We start from the raw sequence: 14,151 nt of genomic DNA on the forward strand, positions 1-14,151 counted from the left end.
GCACCTTACAAGGAGAGACGTGTAAGGATGGCATGATTCACCAGCAGCCCTGGTCTTGTCCACGGTACCCCCATAACGAACAGTAACTCCACTGTGTAAATGCTCATGAACAAAGGATTACAGGACTTTTCCAGTTTAGACATACCACATTTTCTTTCAGACAATTCTTCAACTTGTTTACGAAGATCAGCGATATGATTATTCCATTTCTCTGAAAACTGAGCAAAAGTTGACTCTCAATAATACTTCCCTATGTCAGAGCAGCACTAACATATAATGACTTATTTCCTATATTTTACATCCTAACAATCCATATCATTTTACTGCTTTTGAAAAATTTTTTCCCTTTTTTGGTGGTTCTTAGAATTAGTTTAATAGGAGACTGTAAGAGAAGTTTTAAAGTTTAGTATCTCTAAAAGCCTTTTAATTTCTGAAAAGCAGAAGGGCAGAGAAGATGAATCAAATTAAACACGACAACAGGGAGGCCACAATGAGGAGGTCTCCAGGGGTCTGTTAGCAAACTTCCTAAAACATGTCTTAGCTGTGTGGAAATAAGACTTTACAGTGGTCGGGTATGGTGGTGCAGGCCTGTAATCCTAGCACTTTGGGAGCAAGGGTGGGCAGATTGCTTTGGGCTCAGGGCAACAGAGAAGAAAACCCCCTCCTCCAACCCCACCCCCGCCCCCGTCCCCATCTCTACCAAAAATACAAAAGTGAGCCGGGCGTGGTGGCAGGTGCCTGTAGTCCCAGCTACTCAGGAGGCTGAGGCAGGAGAATCACTTGAACCCAGGAGGCGAACATTGCAGTGAGTCGAGACCGCACCCCACTGCCAGCCTGGGTGACAGAGTAAGACTCCGTCTCAAAAAAGAAAGAAAGGGAAAAAAAAAGGTTTAGAGTGACCCAGACCTTAAAAATACAAGTTTAAGAGGGACCCTGGCTGAGTGTGGTGGCTCATGCCTGGGACTATGGGAGGCCGAGGCAGGTGGATCACGAGGTCAAAATATCTAGACCATCCTGGTCAACCTGGTGAAACCCCGTCTCTACTAAAAATTTATACAAAAAATTAGCCAGGCATGGTGGCACACAGTTGTAGTCCCAGCTACTCAGGAGGCTGAGGCAGGAGAATGGCGTGAACCCTGGAGGCGGAAGTTACAGTGAGCCAAGATCGCGCCACCACACTCCAGCCTGGCGACAGAGCGAGAGTCTGTCTCAAAGAAAAAAAGAGGGTCCCCAAAGCAAAAGCAAAAAAATCCCAACTCCAACACTTTTTCTCCCAATCCCAATCACTGAAACACCAGGAGGGTGTAATAGTTTTGAAGCCTAGCTGTAGTAGGCTGATAGTGACCCCCCAAAATGTCCATATCCCAATCCCAGGAATCGGTGAACATGACCTTATATGGCAAAAGGAGCTTTGCAGATATAATGGAGTTAAGAATCTTTGGCCGGGAGGATTATCCCAGCTTGTCCCTGCAGGGTTGATGTACTCACCAGGATCCTTATAAGAGAAAAGCAGGTGATGGAGAGGGTGGGAGGTGTAGTGATGGAAGCAGGAAACACGAGTCATTCAAAAAGGGCAGCAAAAGCTGAGGAGTGAAGGCGCCCCCAGGGCCAGGAAATGGATTCTCCCGGAGAGCCTTGTAAGGCACCAAACCTGCTCCCACCTTGACTCAGTGGGACTGACTAGAATTCTGACCTTCAGAACTCTAAGGGAATACATCTGTGTTGTTTTAAGCAACTAAGTGTGTGGTAATTTGTTGCAGCAGCAACTAGAAACTAGTATTGTAGTGAAGCCTCAAAACCCACCTGAAGGGGCGGGGAGTGGTGGCTCATGCCTGTAATCCCAGCACTTTCTGAGGCCAAGGTGGGCAGATGACTTGAGGTCAGGAGTTTGAGACCAGCCTGGCCAACATGGTGAAACCCTGCCTCTGCAAAGAATACAAAAATTAGCCGGGCATGGTGGCACATGCCTGTAATCTCAGCTGCTCAGGAGGCTGAGACATGGGAATTGCTTGAACCCCGGGGGTGAAGGTTGCAGTGAGCCGAGATTGCACCACTGCACTCCAGCCTGGGTGACAGAGGGAGAATCTGTCTTTAAAAAAAAAAAAAGCAAAAAACAACCGATCGGAAGAAGGTTTCCAGTTCTGTCAGCTGTCTTCCACCCAACCCCTAGAAGCAGACTTTCCTTTGCTGTGGGCCGTGAACAGGCAGAAAGAAGCATCTCCTCATGCAGAGGCCTACCCAGGAGAAACCCAAGGGAAGGCACTGCTGGGCCGGCCCCTCTGGCAAGGCCATTTTCGTTACACAGTTTCACTCTCACTCTGTCTCTCAGAATGGAGTGCAGTGGCAAGATCTCAGCTCACTTCAACCTCTGCCTCCCCAGTTCAAGCGATTCTCTTGCCTCAGCCTCCCGCGTAGCTGGGATTACAGGAGTGTAGCATGCCTAGAGGAGATGGGGTTTTGTGATGTCGCCCAGTCTGGACTCGAACTCCTCACCTCAAGTGATCCACCTGTCTCAGCTGGGATTACAGGAGTGAGCCACCGCACCCAGCACTCGCCAAGGCCTTTGATGGCAGGCTTTTTCCAGGGGATCAGTCCTGGTCTGGTCTGGCTCTGCCCACTCTCCCTCTCACCTAGCTGGAATCCCTAGCTCCTTCTCAGTAGAGGAGTGTGGACCCCAACCCCAGCTTGGTATGATTCAGATCTGCGTTTCACTCATGGAACCTGGCTGCTCCCCAGGCCCTGGAGAGAAAAACGGTCTCCCTGTGGGTATGATACAGGACGGGCCTGTCCCCAGGGCCCTGTGAGAGGGAAGCCCAATGTCCCACCGGGTTGGCAGGGCTGGGGAAGGGAAAGTATTATGGTAGCCCCAAGACTAGAAAGAGGCAGCAGAGGGAGCAGGACAGCGTTCCAATGGAACTCATGCCACTGCCTGAGTGAGCGGAGGGAGGAGTGCACCCAGTGACGTCAGGGGGCAGAGAGGCGCGGTTCCAGGGTGGCTTTCCCCCTCACTTCCTGCCATGTTACTCTGATCCCCTCCAGGCGAGTCTGCCCACTTTGTGCCCAGGGTTGCCGCTGGGGCCCGTATCAGAACGCAGACCCCTATAGCCATGGCCCCAGGAGTGGGGCAGAGCAGGGAGCAGTTCTGGACAGAGGACAGGCAGGCCAGGAGGGAGTGGGCCTCCAACTCCAGGAGGGGTCTCTTCCCATGGGTTCTGCTTTCCGGCCTCTCCTCCCTTTACTCCTGGGTTGATCAACTGGGGAAGAACTGAGGCAAGGTTTCTCACCCTCAGGTCCAGGGGTACAATGACTGGGCCCTTAGAAAGGTTGAGACCCCTGAAACAATGTAAGGTTTTGTTTTGAGAGCGTGCACATGCGTTTCTGGGAAAACGGTCCACAGCTCTTACTCTCAGCAGGCTCCACACTCAAAAAAGATTAGAACTCTTGCTACAGAGCTGTGGGGGCAGCTAGGTGAGGGGCCTGCCAAGGGCATTCTGGGGACTATCTGGGCACTCCTGAGCCCACTGTCCCCTAGGCAGGCTGTGCTGCTTGGTATTTGCAGAGCTGAGGGGGTGGGGCATGTGGGGACTGTGAAATCACCCTGTGAGATGACCCACAGTCCTCAGCTGGGAAGGGAGGGGTACGTCTCCTGTAGCGTCCTCCATCCCTAGACCGTGGGGCCAGGAGAACTGGTCCTTGCAGCAAGTGAAAAGCCTATTACTGACTTCTTCCCTGGCCATGTAGACAGTGAACCAGGGCAGTCATATCAAGTAAATGAGTAAATGCCTTGGTCTCTGTCACCGAGGTGACCAGTAGGCATTCCCAGGTGCAGTGAAGGTCCTCACACCAAGATATGCACCTGGCCACCTGAGGAAAGAGAAAGGACTATCTGAGGGGATGGGGCTGAGCTGGGTGTGGAGTGGTCCTTGCGGGTCTTGGTGAGTGGGAGGGGGAGCAGCATGAGCCAGGCCTCGAGGCAGAAGGACAACCAGGAGACAGCCTGGAAAATGTGCTGGACCCACAAGGGTTCAAGGCTGGCCAGAGAGGGAGGTGGGGTGGGCTGAGAAGTCCCGAAGTCTGAAGATTGGCCCTGGAAGGCAGAAACCAGGTAAGGTGGGCAGTTACCTGCACCCTGGGGGCCAGGAGCATTCTTAGCCCAGAGCAGGCACCAAGATTTCTGGCTCTGGGTGTGACCTCAGTCTGGGGAAAAGCCCCAACCCCCACCAGGACCACCTGCTGCCCAGACTACTTCAGATGCTGAGCCCAAGCCAGGGGCAGGAAGCTAGCCTGATGCCTAGGGTATCCTGACAAAGTCCCTGGATCCCCCCAGCTCTGGGGCTAAAGGGGAATTATAGACCAAACCCCAGATGCCGGCTCTCAAACTAACACTGAGCTGTCAGTGCCCACAGGGAGATAGAATCAGTGCACTTTCCATATGGGGAAACAGGCTCAGAGAAGTGCAAGAGCCTCACCCAATGCCCCAGACCAGGGCTCCAGGCCCAGAGTGTTTTGTTTGTTTGTTTGTTTGTTTTTTGTTTTTTTGAGACAGAGTCTCACTCTGTCGCCCAGGCTGGAGGGCAGTGACATGATCTCGGCTCACTGCAAGCTTTGCCTCCCTGATTCAAGCGATTCTTCTGCCTCAGCCTCCTGAATAGCTGGGATCACAGGCGCCTGACACCACACCTAGCTAATTTTTGTATTTTTACTGGAGACAGGGTTTCCTATGTTGGTCAGGCTGGTTTCGAACTCCTGACCTCAGGTGATCTGCCCGCCTTGGCTTCCCAAAGTGCTGGGATTACAGGCATGAGCCACTGCGCCCGGCAGGCCAAGAGTGTTTTTTGTTACTGTGTCCGGAGGGCAGCAGCTGCTCTGATGTACCCACCTGAGCCTGGCAACATTCTCCAACTTTGGAAGCCCAGGAGCACGGCCCGTGTCCACAGATGCACCTGGCATGAGATGCGCCCAGAGGGACAGAGGCAGATGAGTTTTGCCTCCTCCACTGGATTATGAGAGCCTTGAAGGAGACAAGGATCTGCTTGGGAAAGCCCTTGAGACTTAATGATCTATCGCATAAGGCTGGCAGTGAACAGTGAGCAACCTGAGGCAGTTTCCCTCGGGATAGATCCGCAGTGCCTGGATGGAACCTGGCTCAGACAGAGTTCAGTTCTCCAGGTCACTGAGGCATGGAGAGGTCACAGCTACCAAGTGTAGGAATCTAGATTCAAAGCCAACAGCGTGACTCCAAAGTTCCTGCCCTAGCCCCTGGACCACCCACCTCTCGGGAGTCACCCTTGCAGGCTCATCAGATGCCCAGGTCAGCAACACAGCTGGCCAGGGCCAGGAAAACTTGGGGAGCCTCAGAGAACCCCCAGGTATTCCAACCTATTCTTGGCACTCTTGCCCCTCATTACCCTTTTTCCTGCTTCAACCTCACCCCCTACACAGAGCCTGGGCCACTTAACTTGGCATCAAACAGATGGCTCAATGAATCAGAGTCTGATCTTGAACAACAACAAGAAACAAAAAAACAAAAAACAAAAAAAACCACTTAACAGATATACGGTTGCAAGTTAGAATGCTAAAGAACATAAACATATAACAACTTAATGTACATATAAATTCAACAGATATCCAATCATTGTGACTGTGACACAGTAAAATATTAAAATACCATTTTCAAAATGTATACAAGCTTAATGATCTATTCAAAATACAAATCATCAACATAATTTGCCACTAATATCTCGTTCAGTCCCTTCACAGGACACATGATCCACTGGGAGTTAAGAGATTAGCAGCTGGCAGGCAGTGATACACAGCAAAAACAAAAACCAAGAGGTGAAATAGTTCTGAAATAAAGAAGGTTTTAAAGCTAAGAGAAATTATAGAATTACTAAGTCATTAGCACTAATTTTGAGCCAACTAACTAATTACTATGAGATGATACAATGTCCTATGCTTTGGTAAATACAAACTATATTTAAACAATGTCTGTAATGGGACTTTCAAAATGCTCCTGGCTTTACAAAGGCAAGATTACAATGTAGTAATACATTTTAAAGCATTTTCCCCTCCAGAGCATGCTGTAACTTTCATCAGTCACATTGACAGTCCAGAAGACGAAGGAAAAGGTCGTGGATTTCGCTGAGAACTTACCAGAGTTGAACTCCCTCACTTTCCATTGCCCAGCATTGGCAGGTTCCAAGAGTGGTGGCTGTGGTGTCTCAATGGTCTTTGGTCTCTTAGAAGGTGGGGAATAATCATCATCTTGAAAAAGAAAAAATGGTCATTACTAAAGGAACCATCTTAGAGTTACAGCCACCTCCGGGTCAATTCCCAACATTCAAAAGTTGAGTGGAGGTTTAAAGCTATTTTGAGTATTAATAATTATTTCTGTATTGTGAACTTCAGCATACTTTTTTCTAGTTACATTTGAAATGTTATTCTTTTGGGATGTGCTCAAGTGAATACTGCTTTTTCCTCTGTCTTGCTTCACTACTTTTTAGTTTGCTTCATTTGAGTCATCATTATAAATCTTCCCTTCTCCTCAAATAACTTTCAAGTTGATGCCAAGAACTATATTCTATTTTAAGCCTTTTGAGAAAAAACTTTAAACAGTCAGTCACCTAAAGTTATACAAATGTAGAAGAAAGGGGATAAAATGAAGCTTAGATTGGAAAAAATGTTTAAGCTTATACAAAATTCAAGCATACATAAACAAAGGAAGCTGGATAATTGTATATACAAATACTTTTAACAAGTGCAAAATATATAGGTTTAAAGAAATAGGGCTGCCTGGGCGTGGTGGCTCACGCCTGTAATTCCAACACTCGGGAAGGCCGAGGCAGGCGGACCACTTGAGGTCAGAAATTTGAGCCAGCCTGGCCAACATGGTAAAACCCCATCTCTACCAAAAGTATAAAAATTAGGCTGGGTGCAGTGGCTCGTGCCTGCAATCCCAGCACTTTGGGAGGCCGAGGCAAGTGGAACACCTGAGGTCGGGAGTTTGAGACCAGCCTGACCAACATGGAGAAATCCCCATCTCTACTAAAAATACAAAATTAGCCAGGAGTGGTGGCGCATGCCTATAATCCCAGCTACTGGAGAGGCTAAGGCAGGATAATCGCTTGAACCCGGGAGGCAGAAGTTGTGGTGAGCCAAGATTGCGCCACTGCACTCCAGCCTGGGCAACAAGAGCAAAACTCCATCTCAAAAAACAAACAAAAACAAGAAACAAAAATTAGCCAGTCGTGGTGGCACCTGTAATCCCAGCTACTCGGGAGGCTGAGGCAGAAGAATCGGTTGAACCTGGGAGGAGGAAGTTGTGGTGAGCCGAGATCGCACCACTGCACTTCAGCCTGGGTTACAGAGCAAGACCCTGTCTCAAATAAATAAATAAGGCTACATTACTTATGAAACAGATACTGTTGACTCAGTCACCAGAAAGCCTGTGTATAAATGAGCAGTGAGGTATTCAAGCACGGCACACACACACTACTCAGGGCAGCTGTCATGAGAGTTCCATGCTCAGTTCCTTGTGGATACACCAGCAACTCACTCTGTTATGATCCTCCAATATACCTCACGTTAGAATTAGAGATATCTGGGCCAGGTGCAAGGCCGAGGCAGGCAGATCATCTGAAGTCAGGGGTTTGAAACCAGCCTGGCCAACATGGTGAAACTCCGTCCCTACTAAAAATACAAAAATTAGCTGGGTACTCACCTGTAATCCCAGCTACTTGGGAGGCTGAGCCAGGCGAATTTCTTGAACCCCGGAGGTAGAGGTTGCAGTAAGCCAAGATAGCAAGATAGTGCCACTGAACTCCAGCCTGGGCGACAGAGCAAGGCTCTGTCTCCAAAAAAAAAAAAAAAAAAAAAAAGGCAAAACAAAACAAAACAAAAAAAGAGTTAGAGACATCTGGATCAAATCAACTGCCACTGTCATCTTCTAGTCCCACAAGTATCAGGTAACGTCCTATTAAGATTGCTACTCACACTCACATCTATAAAATACAGAAAATATCATTTTAAGAAATCTTTATTTATTTATTTATTTATTTATTTATTTTTATTTATTTATTTTCTGAGACGGAGTTTCACTCTTATTGCCCAGGCTGGAGTGCAATGCTGCGATCTCGGCTTACCACAACCTCTGCCTCCCAGGTTCAAGCAATTCTGCCTCAGCCTCCCGAGTAGCTGGGATTATAGGCATGCATCACCACGCACAGCTAATTTTGTATTTTTAGTAGAGACAGGTTTCTCCATGTTGGTCAGGCTGGTCTCGAACTCCCGACCTCAGGTGATCCACCTCGGCCTCCAAAGTCCTGCCAGAGAGGAGGGGCAGGAACAATAGTGATGCACCTGGCAGAAGAGGTAATATTTTCCAAACATAAACATTAGCGTAACCTTATTGGACTTGTAAGAATTTTTTTTTTTTTTTTTTTAGTAACAGAAGCAGATTTTCCTGAACTGCATCATTTCAGCTAGCATTTATTTACTCAAGATTAAAATAATACAATAACTAAAAAAGTCAAGAGGTGGGCAGGCATAGTGCCTCAAACCTGTAACCCCAACACTTTGGGAGGCCGAGGTGGGTAGATTACCTGAGGTCAGGAGTTCGAGATGAGCCGGGCCAACGTGGTTCAAGAGATTCTCTTGCCTCAGCACCACAGTAGCTGGGATTACAGGCCTGTGCCACCATGGCCAGCTAATTTTTGTATTTTTAGTAGAGATGGGGTTTCACCATGTTGGCCAGGATGGTCTTGAACTCCTGACCTCAAGCGATCCACCCACCTCAGCCTCCCAAAGTGCTGGGATTACAAGCATGAGCCACCGTGCCCAGCCAGGATTGCTTTCTTTTTTTTTTTTTTTTTTTTTGAGACGTAGTCTTGCTCTGTGCCCCAGGCTGGAGTGCAGTGGCGCGATCTCCGCCCCCCTGGGTTCACGCCATTCTCCTGCCTCAGCCTCCCGAGTAGCTGGGACTACAGGCGCCCGCCACTTCGCCCGGCTATTTTTTGTATTTTTTAGTAGAGACGGGGTTTCACCGTGTTAGCCAGGATGGTCTCGATCTCCTGACCTCGTGGTCCGCCCGTCTCGGCCTCCCAAAGTGCTGGGATTACAGGCTTGAGCCACCGCGCCCGGCCAGGATTGCTTTCTTAGAGACCATCTGTGAGAATCAGAGATGTGGATCTACTCAAAATGTAGTAGGGGAAACCAATGGTCAAACCTCAGTGAGACAGAGTACAGTCATCAGGTCCAGAAAACTATTAATAGAAACAGGCTTGAAATCAAAGACTAAGACAGGGCTCTGGTCAGTAAATGTGTCTGGATCAGAGAAGACTCAGGATGTTACCAAATCGAACTGGCTCCCCTCACCCAGTGCAGTAAAGCCAAACATCCACATTGAGGTTTGGCAGCAGGAGAAAGGAGGGCATTTATTTGCAGGGCACCAAGCAAGGAGAATTGGGCAGCTCACACTTAAGACATGACCTCCCGATGGCTTGTAAGCAAGGATTTTTAAAGGCGGGTAAATTTCAGGAAAGTAGAAATTGCAGATAAAATTGTAAACCAATACATGGAGGCTATACTTTGATTTGGCCCAAAAAGGCAGGATATTTTGAAGTGGAGAGTCTTGCAGGCCAGAGGTGGATTCAAAGACTCTGATTTGTGATTGGTTAAGGAAGTGAAGCTTTGTCTAAAAACTTGGGGTCAGCAGAAAGGAACGTTAAAGCCTGGCCTGTGGTTGTGACTTCCTCTAGGCCCTGCAGGAAGAAATTTAGAACAAAGAGTAGCAGCAAACGTTCCGTCCTCAGCTCCCCCTTATCTGAGGTCTACACACCAGCAGATCTGTTTGGTGGGGCCTGGGTTTCTTCTGGGTTTCTTCTTCCTTATTAGGTTGCTCACTTCTCAGGGCTAGCTAGGCGCCTGGAATTTCCCTTAAAGGAACTCAAGATTTTCCTTTATTTCCATACTTGGGGGGCCCAGCAGGCTTCTCAGAGGGTTCCCTGCTCCTTCTCAGGGATGAGTGTGGTAAACATCTCTCAAGAAGCCTGTCTGCAGTGTGTGCTATCTCTCTGTAGGATAGCCAACTGTTTTTTGTTTTGTTTTGTTTTTTTGAGACAGGGTCCCACTCTGTCACCCAGACTGGACTGCAGTGGTTCCATATTGGCTCACTGCAACTTCTGCCTCTCAGGTTCAAGCAATTCTCCAGCCTCAGCCTCCAGAGTAGTTGGGGTTACAGGCATGCACCACTACACCCAGCTAATTTTTCGTATTTTTAGTAGAGATGGAGTTTCACCATGTTGGCCAGGCTGGTCTCGAACTCCTGACCTCAAGTGATCCACGGGCCTTGGCCTCCCAAAGTCCTGGGATTACGGGCATGAGCCACCGCGCCCGGCCTGGCCAACTGTTTTGTTTTGCCTGGGACATCCCTGGTTTTAGCACTGAAAAACTCATCTCCTGGGAAATCCCTCAGTCCTGGGCAAACTGGGATGGTTGGTCACCCTTGATACCTGACTTTTGCTTTGATTTAAAGGGTCAGAGGTGGGGCAGAAAGTATTAGACAGACACAACCTATATCAGAAAGGAGGCTGCTGGGGACCCAGCAGAGTGTATACTCCTTGTAGGGCCCATATATAATAGAACAAGGAGTTGACTGGCATGTATTCTGCTTTGTGACATTGCTAGTGAGGATGAAGAACGGCTCAGCACAATCAAGCCATGCAGAGCTGATTCAGCTACTTTCACACCTCCCTGGATCAGGGATTGTATATGACCCTGCTCATGCCTTTGCTGGTAAACCACTAGTACCCTTGGTAATAGCAGCCTCTGAATGTGGGCCATTGTGACAGGTCCTCCTACAGGAGTCTAACTTTGGAGAGTCCTATATCCCCAGTGGCAGAGAGCAAAAGCTGTGTGCTAGTGCGAAAGTGACCACAGATGTGATCCAGTGCTTCATATGCAGACTCATTTACTGACCTCAAAAGCAAATGCAACAAAACAAAACTCGACAACTGGGACCTAATTAAAAGCTTCTGCACAGCACAAGAAACTATCAACAGAGTAAACAGACAACTGACAGAATGGGAGACAATATTTGCAAATTATGCATCTGACAAAGGACTGATACTCAGATTCTATAAGAAACTTATACACATCAACAAGAAAAAAACCCCAGTTAACCCCATTAAAAAGGGAGCAAAGGACATAAACAGATACTTTTCAAAAGAAGACATACAAGTGGCTAACAAACATGAAAAAATGCTCAACATCATCAGTCATTAGAGAAATGCAAATCAAAACTACAATGAGATACCACAGCACACCAGTAAGAATGGCTATTAATAAAAAGTCAAAAAACTCCACCAGATAATGGCAAGGTTGTGTAGGAAAAAAAAAACAAACCTACTTATACACTGTTGGTGGGAATGTAAATTAGTTCAGCCCCTTTGGAAAACAGTTTGGAGATTACTCAAAGGACTAAAAGTAGAAGTACCTTTTGACCCAGCAATCCCGTGACTGGGTATATGCCCGAAGGAAAATAAATTATTCTACCAAAAGACACCTGCATCTGTACGTTCTTTACAACCATATTCACAATAGCAAAGACCTAGAACCAACGTAGGTGCTCATCAACAGTGGACTGCATAAAGAAAATGTGATACGTATAAACCATAGAATACTATGCAGCCATAAAAAAAGCATGAAATCATGTCTGTTGTAGCAACACAGATACAGTTGAAGGCCATTACCCTAAAGGAATTAATGCAGAAACAGAAAACTGAATGCTGCCTGTTCTCATTTATAAGTGGGAGCTATTCACTAGGTATACATAGACGCAAAGACGGGAATGATGGACGCTGGAGACTCCAAAGGACGGGAGGGAGAGAGAAGTGAAGGGGTTGCAAAACTACATGTTGGGTACTATATTCACTCTTTGTGACTGGATCAACAGAAACCCAAACTTCAGCATCATGTAATATTCCCATGGAAGAAACGTGCACATGTACCCCCTGAATATAAAATAAAATAAAATAAAATAAATGTTTACTGATATTATATTAAGTCAGGTTCTCAAATGTTAGCATACACTAGAATCCCCTGGAGAGCTTGTTGAAACAGATTATTGGGTCCCATCTCCAGAGTTTCTGATTCAATAGAATTGGAAAAGGGCCTGAGAATCTGCATTTCTAACCAGTTCCAGGTTGATGCCAATGCTGCCAGTCTGGAGACCAAGTTTGAAAACCACTAGATTAGGTGCCAGGGACCCTGACATCTCAGGAAAAGCCCAGCAAGCAGGGAATCATTCCTGTTTTACAGAAAGAATGTATGTCGAGCAAAAGGGAAGAAATGGTTTGCCCAAAGTGGCCACCACTAAGTGACAGAGTTGGGAATTTAAATTCCTCTTTTCTGACTGCAACTCCAGGCTTTCTGTCTCCATCTGACTTCCTTCCCATTTGAAGGAGAAGCATGCCACGAATGGTTGTGCTCTTAACTTCCGAAGAAGTCCACATTTTCCAGGTTTCTACTTGATTTAATCCATTCTTCTCATATTCTACACTGAACTCCAGGTAGTGAATAAGAAGTCAAATTCAGCCGGGCGCGGTGGCTCAAGCCTGTAATCCCAGCACTTTGGGAGGCCGAGACGGGCGGATCACAAGGTCAGGAGATCGAGACCACGGTGAAACCCCGTCTCTACTAAAAAAAACACAAAAAATTAGCCGGGCGCGGTTGTGGGCGCCTGTAGTCCCAGCTACTCGGGAGGCTGAGGCAGGAGAATGGCGTGAACCCGGGAGGCGGAGCTTGCAGTGAGCCGAGATCGCGCCACTGCACTCCAGCCTGGGCGACAGAGCGAGACTCCGTCTCAAAAAAAAAAAAAAAAAAAAAAAAAAGAAGTCAAATTCAAGATTGAGGAGCTTTATCCCTATTGTAAAACATGCAACTTGTCCACTTTCTGAACTTGGTTTCCTTGACTCTATTTAACACCTCATCCTGTCTCCAATCTGATACCATTATTTGAATGCAAATTATAGGTCTTTGGGAAAGGTCAGTGTAGACACATTCTAATTCCTAATAGAGGCTGCCCATGCAGTTTGGAAATCAGTATTTTTGTAGAACTCTCTTCGTGCTCTAATGAAGACTGTGTCATGGAGATGAAGGCTTTTAGAATCCTGGTATCATGTTACCTGGATTTCAGAATGCTCAATTGGGAAGTACAATTTCACTGATTTTTGGAGTCACATGTCCTGGGGCTGGACAGGGCATTAGTAATTAGAGTTCATTAGTCTTTTTCAAAAGTAGAATTCTTGTATTTTTTCCTAGGTAGTTTTTTGTTAAATGAGATTGTAAAAGACAGAGCCTTGTAAACTGCACAGCCTCAAAGTATTATTATGACATTAATAATTGCATATGAATACATTCTGGAATCATTGACCTTAAAAGACATGGGAAGATGTATTATTACCCATTGCAAAGAGTTGTTCCTGGAAAGACCCATGAGTCAGATGAGCTAATGAGATGCACTAGTCCGTTCTCGCACTGCTATCAAGAACTACCTGAGACTGGTTAATTGATATAAAGAAAAGAGGTTTAATTGGCTCATGGTGGGCCGGGCGCGGTGGCTCAAGCCTGTAATCCCAGCACTTTGGGAGGCCGAGACGGGCGGATCACGAGGTCAGGAGATCGAGACCATCTTGGCTAACATGGTGAAACCCCGTCTCTACTAAAAAATACAAAAAACTAGCCGGGCGAGGTGGCGGGCGCCTGTAGTCCCAGCTACTCGGGAGGCTGAGGCAGGAGAATGGTGTAAACCCGGGAGGCGGAGCTTGCAGTGAGCTGAGATCCGGCCACTGCACTCCAGCCTGGGTGACAGAGCAAGACTCCGTCTCAAAAAAAAAAAAAAAAAAAAAAAAAAAAAAAAAAACTGGCTCATGGTTCCACAGGCTGTACACGAAAAATAACTGGGGAGGCCTCAGGAAACTTACAATCATAATGAAAGGTGAAGAGGAAGCAGGCATATCTTTCACATGACCAGAGCAGGAGGAAGAAAGTGAAGGAGGAGGTGCTACACACTTTTAAATAACCAGATCTCGTGAGAACTCACTATCACAAGAACAGCAAGCGGGAAATCCACCCACACGATCCAATCCCCTCCCA

The 14,151-nt window shown here is 47.1% G+C and overlaps 1 protein-coding gene across 23 annotated transcripts in view; it reads right to left on the reverse strand.

The window, feature by feature from the left end:
* NUPR2 (nuclear protein 2, transcriptional regulator) overlaps positions 1 to 14,151 on the reverse strand; it is a 145,846-nt gene that overhangs the window by 12,170 nt on the left and 119,525 nt on the right. For 9 of the 23 annotated variants that reach the window (XR_013415313.1, XR_013415321.1, XR_013415325.1 and 6 more), the window contains 2 exons: positions 6,154 to 6,264; positions 146 to 218 (listed from right to left, as the gene is read on the reverse strand). The gene's annotated coding sequence lies outside the window, so the exon portion shown is untranslated. Of the gene's footprint in view, positions 1 to 41; positions 219 to 1,803; positions 1,926 to 6,153; positions 6,265 to 6,413; positions 7,044 to 7,720; positions 7,851 to 8,141; positions 12,903 to 14,151 lie in introns of those variants that run through there. The other 14 variants (XR_013415317.1, XR_013415327.1, XR_013415332.1 and 11 more) reach the window with 9 other exon arrangements.

Source organism: Macaca mulatta, chromosome 3 (genome assembly GCF_049350105.2).
Source record: "Macaca mulatta isolate MMU2019108-1 chromosome 3, T2T-MMU8v2.0, whole genome shotgun sequence".
Classification (NCBI taxonomy): Eukaryota; Metazoa; Chordata; class Mammalia; order Primates; family Cercopithecidae; genus Macaca; species Macaca mulatta.